Genomic DNA, 13,811 nt, shown 5'->3' with positions numbered 1-13,811 from the left:
ATGTGCCTCAGAAGTAGTCCACCGGCTGTAAAGCACTTTGTGACATAGAATCATAGAAAGGTTAGAGCACGGAAGGAGGCCATTTGGCCCATCGAGTCCATGCCGGCTCTATGCAAGAGCAATCCAGCTAGTCCCACTCCCCCGCCCTATCCCCATAGCCCAGCAATTTTTTTCCTTTCAAGTACTTATTTAGTTCTCTTTTAAAAGCCATGATTAAATCTGCCTCCACCACCCCTTCTGGCCGTGCATTCCAGATCCTATCCATTGGCTGCGTATAAAAGTTTTTCCTCATGTCACCTTTGATTTTTTTGCCAATCACCTTAAATCTATGCCCTCTGGTTCATGACCCTTCCGCCAATGGGAACAGTTTCTCTCTATCTACTCTGTCTAGACCCTTCATGATTTTGAATACCTCTATCAAAACTCCTCGCAACCGTTTCTGTTCCAAGGAGAACAACCCCAGCTTCTCCAGTCTATCCACGAAGCTAAAGTCCCTCATCCCTGGAATCATTCTGGTAAATCTTTTCTGCACCCTCTCTAAGGCCTTCACATCTTTCCTAAAGTGCAGTGCCCAGAACTGGAAACAATACTCCAGCTGTGGTCGAACCAGTGTTTTATAAAGGTTCATCATGACTTCCTTGCTTTTGTAATCTATGCCTCTATTTATAAAGCCCAGGATCCCGTATGCTTTTTTAACTGCTTCCTCAACCTGCCCTGCCACCTTCAATGATTTGTGCATGTATACCCCCAGATCTCTCTGTTCCTGTACCCCTTTTAGAATTATGCCCTCTAGTTTATATTGCCTCTCCTCGTTCTTCCTACTGAAATGTATCGCTTCGCATTTTTCTGCATTAAATTTCATCTGCCACGTGTCTGCCCATTCCACCAGCCTGTCTATATCCTTTTGAATTCTATCACCATCCTCCTCACTGTTCACTACACTTCCAAGTTTTGTGTCATCTGCAAATTTTGAAATTGTGCCCTGTAGACCCAAGTCTAAGTCATTAATATATATCAAGAAAAGCAGTGGTCCCAGCACTGACCTCTGGGGAACACCACTGTACACCTCCCTTGGTTAACTCAAGGTTTTCACCACCACCACTGTAACAGGAAGATCGACTACAGGTAACTACTGGGGAGATCACATGATGAGGTAACAGGGCGATCATCCTAAGGGCACAATAAAGTGCTATATAAACGCAACTTCTTCCTTCTTATTTTCCATCAGAGAGATTACACAGAAGTGGCAGTAAACCTTTCCAAGTTACAGATTTATGTGTTAAGACGCACCACAGGAAAAACACATATCGTAAAGAGCAGGCAGAATCTGGCAATTCAGTAACACATGCCAGAACTAGATTTAAGGGGTCTCCTATCCAGGCTGGTTCCTGGCACTCTGCCACCCAAGTATATACTAACACTTCATACAAGATCAAAGACGATTGATCCATAACTACAGCATGAGTCTTGGATCAGAATGCTGAAAGCAAATGTTTGATAAAAAACTTACACATGTGCTTCAGGACAAAGCAAGCCTCTCCTCCTCCTTCCTCCACCACACACACACATAAGCTGAAGACTATTAGAGAATTACTAATTACCTCGAAGGTGGTTGGAAGCATTAATGGGTAAAATTTTACTCCACATAAAGAGATTTATATTTGACCACAATCACAAGAGCAATAGGAAATCTTCAAGCTTGGGGGCAATGACTCCAAACCTAGAAAATTAGCTCTTGAAGAAAGGTTTTGCAATACAGGAAACAAAGGCACAACATTTCTAGCCAAGTGCACAAATCAACCAGAATTCATGAGTTAAATCATGGATTACAAACCGATCAAAATATTTGAATTTGTTTTCCGATTTCCTGTTGGTATGTTGACACTCATTTATATAATGGAAAATATACAGGGAAAGCAGCAAGAAAAGAAGGAAAATATATACTGCATGCAGGAATGGTTTGATCGTGATCTGGGAGCACTATATCTATGCCAAAATGTTGGTATTATTCTCTCCGCATTCTTAATCCTTTGTCTTTCCTGAGCTGATGGGTACAAATGCACACTAACTTGTAACAAGACTCGTAGGCAGACAGAATGAATTGCATTTTTAGTTCTTTGCTGACACAAAGCAAAAGTACCTCATTTATCATCCAATTTTCCAATCCCAGCCTTGTTTGTTGCCCCTATGTTCTCCATCACCTCACTTCGTTTCTCATGGGCTATTCCTGAGGAAGCTCAAACAGCCCCAATGTTCCGACCAACCTGTTACTTTCTAACCTACGTTACTATCAGTCAGAGTACCCCATCTGTTTTAATTGGATTTCAAACTGGCATCTTCTAATGCAAGCTTCTGAACTTTGTTCCAACTGTTATTATTCTTTTTCAGCAACAGTTCCATTTTTTCATTCCATCAGAGTTTCATTATGAATATATGGATGAAATCCTAATGGAACAGCTGGAATATTGTTTTGCTTAATAGCAAAATGCTGTAGGCTATTATAAATCAAAGCACAGTACACCAACTTTAAACAATGTACTAATTTCTTGCATAAATCATTAATCAATATTTTGCATTCATTCAGTATTCAGTACTCAAAGGAACCTTCATAGAATGGTACGTAGTGCTAATCCATGTTGTAGTATAGGTGAAATTCATTTAAATTTTTGGGCAGGGTGTTAACGTCTAATGCATCTGATACATTGCATGTAGATAAGTTTTATTGTGATATCAACAGTTCAGTGTTTTCTAATATAGTGGCTGATGTAACATGAAATCCATTTTATGTGGTATCCAACAGTAAAGCTTCGATTTTAACTTCGGCCGGGTTTGGGGGTGGGTGGGCAGAGGGGTGGGAGTCCACCATGGACTCCTCGGTGTCAGGCTTGAGCCATTTAACTCCCGTTTAAATTTGTCTGCACCGTCTCCTGCCCATAGCCGGCTGGGAATGATGTCAGAGCAGGCAGGTGGGTGCAGGATATCATGTGTGGGCGGGCATCGGCAACCTAAGGAAACAGTCCCCAGCATAAGGTTGGTGCTGGGAGGGAGGGTCTCCAAAGAGCTGCCAGTGGTGGGAGGGAGAGAGAGTAAAGGCCAGAGGAAGCTGAGGAGGTCTTAGGATTCCTTGCGGGGCCCAGAGGAGCAATCCTGCACTACCTGGCCCATAAAGAATCCTCACAAAAATTTTAAAAAATAAAACTTACCTTGGCCTTATCTGGCTACTCTGCTACCTCCTGTCATGTCTTGATGGCGGGTTTGCGCAGTGCGGCTCTCCTACGAAATCGTGTTGCGATGCAGATGACATCATCGGGCCATGATTTTCATATTCACATTTTAATTAGGCCCTGGAATGCCGGCAGTTAAAATAGCAGAGGGGCGCGAATGCTGCAGGAATGCAACGGTTTCCATCGGGCTGCCATTTAACCCCCTCACCTGCATCATTCTCACCGAACGGACTGGGTTAAAATTAGGGCATAAAAGTATACATTCACCACTGTGTGGAAATGCAGTGATTGTAACTATTTGGTCAGCATAAGAATAAACGCCGACATTGCTGCTCTATGGATTTTATCTAGAATAGGCTGTGAAAACGCTGTCAACATCTACCCATCTCCAGCATGGTTCCCATTTATCGCAATAGGATGTGAAGGGGAAAAAACAACACAATATTATGTTGACAGTGTAAGGAGAATTTTAGTTCCCGGGTAGGAAGCCCTGCGGGATACACGAGTAGCCTGACTGGAAGTTCCCATGGGAGGCCCGGCCGATGTTAACTACTGGATGACATTTATATTCTACTGGCCAGCTGCTGCCCGAAATGGGCATAACGAGCCAGCTAGCCGGCTGCCAACAGGCGATGGTTGATAGGAAGCTTCTTTCCCTAACAGGAGGATGATTGTTCCTCATGAGGTTCGCTGGCAGTGGCTTGCATCTCTGACTAAGAGCTTGGAATTTTATCAATCATAAACAGAGTTAGATTTCTTTTTTGACATTTCTCTTTAAACATGACATGGAAACAGCAACAGTGAGGAATAAGTAGTGAGCTACAGGTGGCTGAAGACTGAGAGACATATACTTGACCTCCTGTCCTACACAAATGATGACCACCTGTAAAATCATAAATGCTGGAAGTCTGAAATAAGTTCCAGGGCTGCACAGTATTTTGTATTTTGAAGAGAAAGATAGATTAACATTTTAAGCATAACCCTTCTTCAGGACTCAATGTGAAACTACACAAGGACAGTGTTGAGAAAGGATCTTGGCTCAGAGGATAAGGAAATTGAATCAGTATGGGTGGAAATAAGAAATAACAAGGGACAGAAACATTGGTGGGAGTAGTTTATAGGCCCCCTAACAGTAGCTACACCGTTGGACAGAGTATTAATCAAGAAATAATTGGAGCTTGTAACAAAGGTAATGCAATAGTTGTGGGGGACTTTAATCTTCATATAGACTGGACAATTCAAATTGACAAAAGCAGCCTGGAGGACAAATCATGGAATGTATTCGAGACAGTTCCCAGAACAATACATTTAGGGGAATCAATGGATATGAGGATTGGGCAGGAAAGTGGAGTTGAGGTCGAAGATCAGCTATAATCTTATTGAATGGTGGAGCAGGCTCAAGGGGCTGTATGGCCTACTCCTGCTCCTATTTCTTATGTTCTTATGTTCCTGTGTTCTTACTTCTCTGTTTCTGATACTTTTGTACATTTCCAGTATTTTCTTACTTTGCTCCGACCACATATTCGGGTCTTCACACATTCCAACACATTACTTGCATTACAAAAAAAAATCTTTACTATGAACAACATAAACTTACAAATAAATAAGTTCAATTGAGACTATAGCATAACCCAAGGTTTTCTGATTTGGGCTATGTTTATACTGCAGCAATCTCAGACCAGTAGCTGAAGTAAGTGATTTGCAGCTAGCAGTTTCTGAGTTGTACCACAGGTTGTGAATCTGCATTCCTGGCCCTAGGAGTGAGCTCTGCACATACATCCACACATAAAAGTGCAGCGATCAGCCCAAGTGGGAAATTTTAAATGTTTTAGAGCACGGATGGAAGTCGACTCTCTTGAAATATGTTTAGTACCTCTGCTTTAGTTTACAAAATGCCCAGGAGGTCCAATAGATGCTTTGAGCATGCTTTAGCTGGAGTTATGCACTACTCATCCAGAGTGATTATATAAATTTATGGTAGCATGTTTCTTTTAACTATAGAGTCACAATTTCTTGACACATATTAAGGAAGGAGCAGGAAGGACAAGGAGAAGGAACTATTTTGGAATTCCTGAATAGATAAAAGTCCCACAAAATGCTGTCAGGGTTCAAAAAAAATAAATCAAGGACAGAATGCATTAAAGAAAGGTTATTTAAGTAATCTTGCAGTTTTGGGACATTAGCTATTTCATGGGAATAATTTTTCTCCAAGCTTCTCCCATTCCGTAGCCATAACTTCGGTGGAAGTTCGGCAAAAACTGTGAAGTTCACATTTAACTCTTGCTGACTTTACCAGGCGCAATGCAGAGAGAAAGAGCATGGAAATGGTAACTAAACTAATATTCTGCCATAAGAAATACGATTCGTGTTCGGATTTTTTTTACCTTTATTCTTATCTTTTTTAGAACAGTTCTAAAGATGGCTGAAGATGTCTTCAGGGCAGACCATCTAACCTCCATGTCTGAAGAGCACAATAAGGAGGCACAGGGTAGCAAAACTGCACATTTATAAATTTGTCTTATATTTTCTGAGCCTTCTTCATTTCTGTGTTCTCAAAGAAATGGTGAATGTCATCTTTACATTGTAAAGCCTTTGAAAACAGTGCACAAGCCAACTGTGTTCTGTATGGATTTCTGGCTTTGCTTTTGAACAGAACGAGAACAGTACCCTTGCTCATCTCTTTTCTCTTGGGTAATGTTAAGCATCTGTCAGTCCATTACACTGGGCCAAAAACCACATAATATACCTGTTATGCTTCAAAGATCAACAAGTGACTGATAATATACTAAGATTTGGGATTTGTTTGGGCAATTTGCATTGGCTCCAAGAATGAGGTCAATGTATTTCATCTTCTGTGTTGGTTGCCTAAAGGATCTAAATTCTATCAATTGATTAAGGAAAAGCAGAGGACTAGTAATTTATTTTCCTCAGTCCTTTATTGATTGGTGATTCTGTGAGAACCCTTGGAGCACACAGTAAAACATAAACATAATAATGAAGGGATCTAGTAAATCACAAAGCATGGCCTAATGAATTTATGCCACTGGGGTTATCTAAAGACCAGGAAAAATAGAATGATGAGTTTACATTTTTACCCCATAATCTCAATCACTGGCAGATTTATTTTATAAAGATCATCACACGACTAATGCTGTTGGCCAGATAAATGCTGCTTTGTGTGTTTCATTAATCAGCTGAACTAAAAAGACTACACATAGATTGAGGATATTCTTGAGAAAATACACTTATTCTACTGAAAAAATATATTCCATTTCTTCACCATTTTCCTATCTTCTATGACTATGTTATCTTTGCCTGTGTTTTAATTTGTTGGCTCCTAATTTCAGATTCTTTGAATCTAAAACAAATTTAAGGCTGGTGTATGAGTAAAGGCATTTCTGTATTTCAACACTGTAGACCTGAACACACACCACTAGACTGGCAAGGAGAAGAAGAATCTAATGAAGGATAAAAAAGACCTATTTAATTTGGCATCATCATGTAGGCCTTGTTTTCAGGCCTTCATTGTACCTCTTCCAGTAAGTATTAAAACTTACCCATACCCACTAAACCACTGTGCAAAATGAATGTCAGTTATTAAAATACTTGGAAAAACACACAAATACCTTCGCAGCTCCTCTCAGTGATGATGAAGACATGATAAGCAAAAAGTTGCACATTGCCTTATATTTTTTAAAGGCACATCCAAAAAAAACTTGCTGAAATTCAAATGTTGCTCAATAAATCTGAATCACCTTAATCTGGAAAAGTTTGGATTAGCACTTGGCATCGCCATGTATCGCTGCTCAAGTGACATCAGTTGTGCTCAATGGCCAAAAGAAATGTACTTCTACAGGACAGGGCTGGTGTTGGTAATTTTGCCTCCACTCTCACTGAACAAGACAGATATCTCTGATCCTGCACGATGCTTCACTTTAAAGCCTAGAAACAAATGACAAACTGTACTCGACTATCACTCCAACTTGACTTTGCCGAGGTTAGTAAGAGATTTGATTTCAATTTAATTTTGTCATTCAGCCTATACAAACCTTTTTCTTTAAAAAGAACATTTTCTGGAAGCTGTTCATCAGTGCATTTAACTTAAAGCTAAGTTGATAAAATTGTCAGGGTTCAATTGTCCAAGTGGCTTTCTCATTCCACAACCTTTTAAGTTTTCAAATTTGGACAACATCCCAAAGTTCAAAAGGAATGGATTTTATATTTTGGAGAGAATATACATAACATGCTGTCAGAAAAATGACAATTAACATGAATGTTATGCTGCAAATAAACTTATTAAAAATCATTTTTCTGAATCAAAGACAAGTAAGTAATGACATTATAGGCCAAGTCATAAGACCCCGCATACTCGAATTTTATTCCACTCAATCTATTGTTAAACATCACTTGGTCTGATTTGAGATATTACATGTACAACGTGTATCTGTATAAACGTTTTTATTTGATTTACGAAGGAAATAAGCTGCTGTCACTTTTAATCATATGATATTTACACTCATAAATTAAATTGGAACATAGTGATTTGAGCTTGGTTAAAGTAAAAAAGATTATCATTGTAATAAACTCAGAGAGCTAATTCACCGAATTTAGAATGTCAGCAACAGAAAATGCACATAAATTATTGCTACACAATGAAACAATCACATAATCTATCAGAAGTAATGAACTAAAAGATGTATTCAAATCTAGAGTTTATCACACAAAGTCTCATTTTAGCACCTTATTTTATCTCTTGCCAAAGCAAGCTCTGGTGAGGTAAAATACACAATGAACACAAAGCTTTTTTTGTTTATTATTACCAAATTAATTTAAAGGCTATTTACAAGAGAAATGCAGCATTTACACTATTTTTGTCAATAGTATGACTGAATTTTGTGTGAAGTGCATCTTTTTTTCTTTTCCGAATGGTTTAATAGCATGTAAAGCAGCCATAGGAAGGTGATAATTTTCTGCATGATGCCTTGGTCCGACATGCTCCAATTAGTTATATTTTTAATCATTTCCTTTTTTCCACTGTTGGGTTATTTGGCAGACTGCAGTACATTTTTCAGGAAAATCAATCCATAAAGCGACATGAAAAACATGCAAAAGATCATCAATTCTTGCACGATGCTTCACTTTAGAGAATACAGAGATAGGGAGGGGAAAGGCCAAAAATTGATTTAAACACGAGAAGAATTTTAAATTTGAGGCATTGGGAGATCGGGAGTCAATATAGATCAGTGGGGACATGGGTGATGGGTGAAGGATAGGATACAGGAAGCAGAGTTGTGGATGAGGAGAAGTTTATTGAGGGTGGAAGAAGAGAGGCAAGCCAGGAGAGCATTGAAATATTGAGTCTGAAGGTGACGAAGATATGGTTGACCGTTTCGCTGGCAGATTGACTGGCAAGAGAACCAGAGGCGACATGAGGAAAAAGTGTTTATGCAGTGAGTTGTTACAATCTGGAAAGCACTGCCTGAAAGGGTCTTTTTTTATTCGTTCATGGGATGTAATCGTTGGTGGCAAGGCCAGCATTTATCGCCCATCCCTAATTGCCCTTGAGAAGGTGGTGAGCCACTGTAATGAGGTCTGGAGCCGAGTGGTCCTGGCGGAACCCAAACTGAGCATCGGTGAGCAGGTTATTGGTGAGTAAGTGCCGCTTTATAGCACTGTCGATGACAACTTCCATCACTTTGCTGATGATTGAGAGTAGACTGATGGGGCGGTGATTGGCCGGATTGGGTTTGTCCTGATTTTTGTAGACAGGACATACCTGGGCAATTTTCCACATTGTCAGGTAGGTGCCAGTGTTGTAGCTGCACTGGAACAGCTTGGCTAGAGGCGCAGCTAGTTCTGGAGCACAAGTCTTCAGCGCTACGCCAGGATGTTGTCGGGGCCCATAGCCTTTGCTGTATCCAGTGCACTCAGCCGTTTCTTGATATCACGTGAAGTGAATCAAATTGGCTGAAGACTGTCTTCTGTGATGGTGGGGATACTGGGAAGAGGCCGAGATGGATCATCCACTTGGCACTTCTGGCTGAAGATGGTTTTGCACTCACGTGCTGGACTCCGCCATCATTGAGGATGGGGATGTTCGTGGAGCTTCCTCCTCCCATTAGTTGTTTAATTGTCCACCGCCATTCACGACTGGATGTGGCAGGACTGCAGAGCTTTGATCTGATCTGTTGGTTGTGGAATCGCTGAGCTCTGTCTATAGCATGTTGCTTCTGCTGTTTAGCATGCATGTAGTCCTGAGTTGTAGCTTCACCAGGTAGGCACCTCATTTTTTGGTACACCTGGTGCTGCTCCTGGCATGCTCTTTTAAACTCCTCATTGAACCAGGGTTGATCCCCTGTCTTGTTGGTAATGGTAGAATGAGGAATATGCCGGGCCATGAGGTTACAGATTGTGCTGGAATACAATTCTGCTGCTGCTGATGGCCCACAGCGCCTTATGGATGCCCAGTTTTGAGCTGCTGGATCTGTTCTGAATCTATTCCATTTAGCACGGTGGTAGTGCCACACAACACGTTGGATGGTGTCCACAGTGTGAAGACGGGACTTCGTCTTCACAAGGACTGTGCGGTGGTCACTCCTACCAATACTGTCATGGAGAGATGCATCTGCGACAGGTAGATTGGTGAGGACGAGGTCAAGTAGGTTTTTCCCTTGAGTTGGTTCGCTCACCACCTGCCGCAGGCCCAGTCTGGCAGCTATGTCCTTCAGGACTCGGTGGTGGAAGCAGATTCAATAATAACTTTCAAAAGGGAATTCGATAAATATTTGAAGGGGAAAACTTTTGCTGGGCTATGGGGAAAGAGCACGGGAGTGGGACTAATTGGATAGCTCTTTCAAAGAGCCAGCATAGGCACGATGGGCCTCCTTCTGTGCTGTATCATTCTATGATTCTAGATGGACTGAGATAGGAGTTGAGATGGATGACATTATGGAGGTGGAAATAGGCAATCTTTATGATTGAGAGAATTATAGGGTCGGAAGTTCAGCTCGCAGTTAAACAGAACACTGTCATTGTGAACAGTCTGGTTCAGCCTGAGACAATTTCTAGGAAGGGGGATGGAATTGTAGCTGCCATAGTCTTTATATATTTAATCAAGTTGAAAAAAAATAAGAACAAAAAACTGGAGAGCTGGGGGAGATTTGAGGCCTCCTGTTTGGTGGAATTGGGGCAGTAATGCTCGGAAAATTGTGGGGCATGATATACCGCCTCGTTCTGGCTGACGGTGTGGCTGCACTATATTCCCCAGGGCCTACTGCGCCCGCCTGGGTAAGGCGGTAGGCCATTGTGATATGGAAATCAGGGTCCTAAGATGTACACAAGACACTGATTGCCATTTTAGGGCTCAACTTGGGGTTAGAGACATGCATGCTCCGCACAGTTTCATCTCGCGGTGCAGCCAAAGAAGGTAAGTTTTTTAAATTTTTGTGAAGCTAGGAGGAGCAGAACTTGGGTCACAACCACTTCGGGTTCCCCCAGCCCCCCAGAGTGGGATCTCTCTCCTGGATCTTTCTTTTTCCAGGCCAGCAGGCTGCCTTGGGGGCTCGTTTCATCAGCAACCCGCCATTCATCTGTTAATCAGGCCCAGCCCTCAAAATGGACCAGGCCTTGTGCCAGTACTATTGGATGGAAAGCCTGCTGCCCAAATGAAAATGTACCCCCTGTCGTGATGTATTTTGGTCTATTGCACTCTCCATGTGCAGTAAAGAAAACTAACAAAATCATATGCCAGCAGAGGATAAATTGTAAACTAAAGCAACACGTGCTTGCCTCGGTCTGTGCCACACTACACAAAGCGGATGAAGATAAAATAGGACTTTCTAAATTTCTGAGGTACAGTGGGGGTTAAATTGGATAACCACTGAAAACGAGCAGGACCATCATGGTACGCGATTAACCCACGCCCGTTCATTGCGATGCAGGCAGCACGTTACATTTGTGCTGCCTGCTGTTTTAAATGATTGCTGCATGCAGCCAGCGCAACTTGCACTGTTGATTGGCCGCATACATCAGCAGGGGGCCGGATATCGCGAGTGGCTCTTTAAGGGGAGGTGCATCGTGGCTGCAAGAAATGGTGGGAGTTGTTTCGAAACTGAATCTGTGCTGTGAAACTTTGAAGAATGGCTGTGCCTGGGAGAGAGCGTGCACCAAGGTTCTCTGATGAGGCACTGGAGGTCTTGGTGCAAAAGGTGGAGAGAAGGAGGGGCATCCTGTATCCGCAGGGGGGCAGGAGGCCCTCCAGACATATGATGAAGAGGCAATGGGAGAAAGTAGCGGAGGAGGAAAATGCCAGGAACATCGCTCCAAGAGCACGAATGAAGTGCAGGAAGAAGTTCTATGATTTAACATGAGTTGTCAAGGTGAGTGAGTTCAAGCATCAAGTGTCATATCATACCAACTGCACCACTAGCCTCATCCACTGCTCAATTCACTACAACCCCATCATTTACCTACCAACAATCTCTTTCAGTCAGTATTCAACTGAAATTTTTTTTTTTTTTTCGTTCACGGGACGTGGGCGTTGCTGGCGAGGCCAGCATTTATTGCCCATCCCTAATTGCCCTCGAGAAGGTGGTGGTGAGCCGTCTTCTTGAACCGCTGCAGTCCGTGTGGTGACGGTTCTCCCACAGTGCTGTTAGGAAGGGAGTTCCAGGATTTTGACCCAGCGACAATGAAGGAACGGCGATATATTTCCAAGTCGGGATGGTGTGTGACTTGGAGGGGAACGTGCAGGTGGTGTTGTTCCCATATGCCTGCTGCTCGTGTCCTTCTAGGTGGTAGAGGTCGCGGGTTTGGGAGGTGCTGTCGAAGAAGCCTTGGCGAGTTGCTGCAGTGCATCCTGTGGATGGTACACACTGCAGCCAAAGTGCGCCGGTGGTGAAGGGAGCGAATGTTTAGGGTGGTGGATGGGGTGCCAATCAAGCGGGCTGCTTTGTCCTGGATGGTGTCGAGCTTCTTGAGTGTTGTTGGAGCTGCACTCATCCAAGCAAGTGGAGAGTATTCCATCACTCTCCTGACTTGTGCCTTGAAGATGGTGGAAAGGCTTTGGGGAGTCAGGAGGTGAGTCACTCGCTGCAGAATACCCAGCCTCTGACCTGCTCTCGTAGCCACAGTATTTATATGGCTGGTCCAGTTAAGTTTCTGGTCAATGGTGACCCCCAGGATGTTGATGGTGGGGGATTCGGCAATGGTAATGCCGTTGAATGTCAAGGGGAGGTGGTTCGACTCTCTCTTGTTGGAGATGGTCATTGCCTGGCACTTATCTGGCGCGAATGTTACTTGCCACTTATGAGCCCAAGCCTGGATGTTGTCCAGGTCTTGCTGCATGCGGGCTCGGACTGCTTCATTATTTGAGGGGTTGCGAATGGAACTGAACACTGTGCAGTCATCAGCGAACATCCCCATTTCTGACCTTATGATGGAGGGAAGGTCATTGATGAAGCAGCTGAAGATGGTTGGGCCTCGGACACTGCCCTGAGGAACTCCTGCAGCAATGTCCTGGGGCTGAGATGATTGGCCTCCAACAGCCACTACCATCTTCCTTTGTGCTAGGTATGACTCCAGCCACTGGAGAGTTTTCCCCTTGATTCCCATTGACTTCAATTTTACTCGGGCTCCTTGGTGCCGCACTCGGTCAAATGCTGCCTTGATGTCAAGGGCAGTCACTCTCACCTCACCTCTGGAATTCAGCTCGTTTGTCCATGTTTGGACCAAGGCTGTAATGAGGTCTGGAGCCGAGTGGTCCTGGCGGAACCCAAACTGAGCATCGGTGAGCAGGTTATTGGTGAGTAAGTGCCGCTTGATAGCCCCGTCGACAACACCTTCCATCACTTTGCTGATGATTGAGAGTAGACTGATGGGGCGGTAATTGGCCGGATTGGATTTGTCCTGCTTTTTGTGGACAGGACATACGTGGGCAATTTTCCACATTGTCGGGTAGATGCCAGTGTTGTAGCTGTACTGGAACAGCTTGGCTAGAGGCGCAGCTAGTTCTGGAGCACAAGTCTTCAGCACTACAGCTGGGATGTTGTCGGGGCCCATAGCCTTTGCTGTATCCAGTGCACTCAGCCGTTTCTTGATATCATGTGGAGTGAATCGAATTGGCTGAAGACTGGCTTCCGTGATGGTGGGGATATCGGGAGGAGGCCGAAATGGATCATCCACTCGACACTTCTGGCTGAAGATGGTTGCAAACGCTTCAGCCTTGTCTTTTGCACTCATGTGCTGGACTCCACCATCATTGAGGATGGGGATGTTTGCAGAGCCTCCTCCTCCCGTTAGTTGTTTAATTGTCCACCACCATTCACGACTGGATGTGGCAGGACTGCAGAGCTTTGATCTGATCCGTTGGTTGTGGAATCGCTTAGCTCTGTCTATAGCATGTTGCTTCCGCTGTTTAGCATGCATGTAGTCCTGAGTTGTAGCTTCACCAGGTTGGCACCTCATTTTTAGGTATGCCTGGTGCTGCTCCTGGCATGCTCTGCTACACTCCTCATTGAACCAGGGTTGATCCCGTGGCTTGTGTGTAATGTTAGAGTGAGGAATATGCCGGGCCATGAGGTTATAGAT

The sequence above is a fragment of the Heptranchias perlo genome, chromosome 12, assembly GCF_035084215.1.
Source record: "Heptranchias perlo isolate sHepPer1 chromosome 12, sHepPer1.hap1, whole genome shotgun sequence".
Classification (NCBI taxonomy): Eukaryota; Metazoa; Chordata; class Chondrichthyes; order Hexanchiformes; family Hexanchidae; genus Heptranchias; species Heptranchias perlo.
This window is presented reverse-complemented; position numbering follows the sequence as displayed.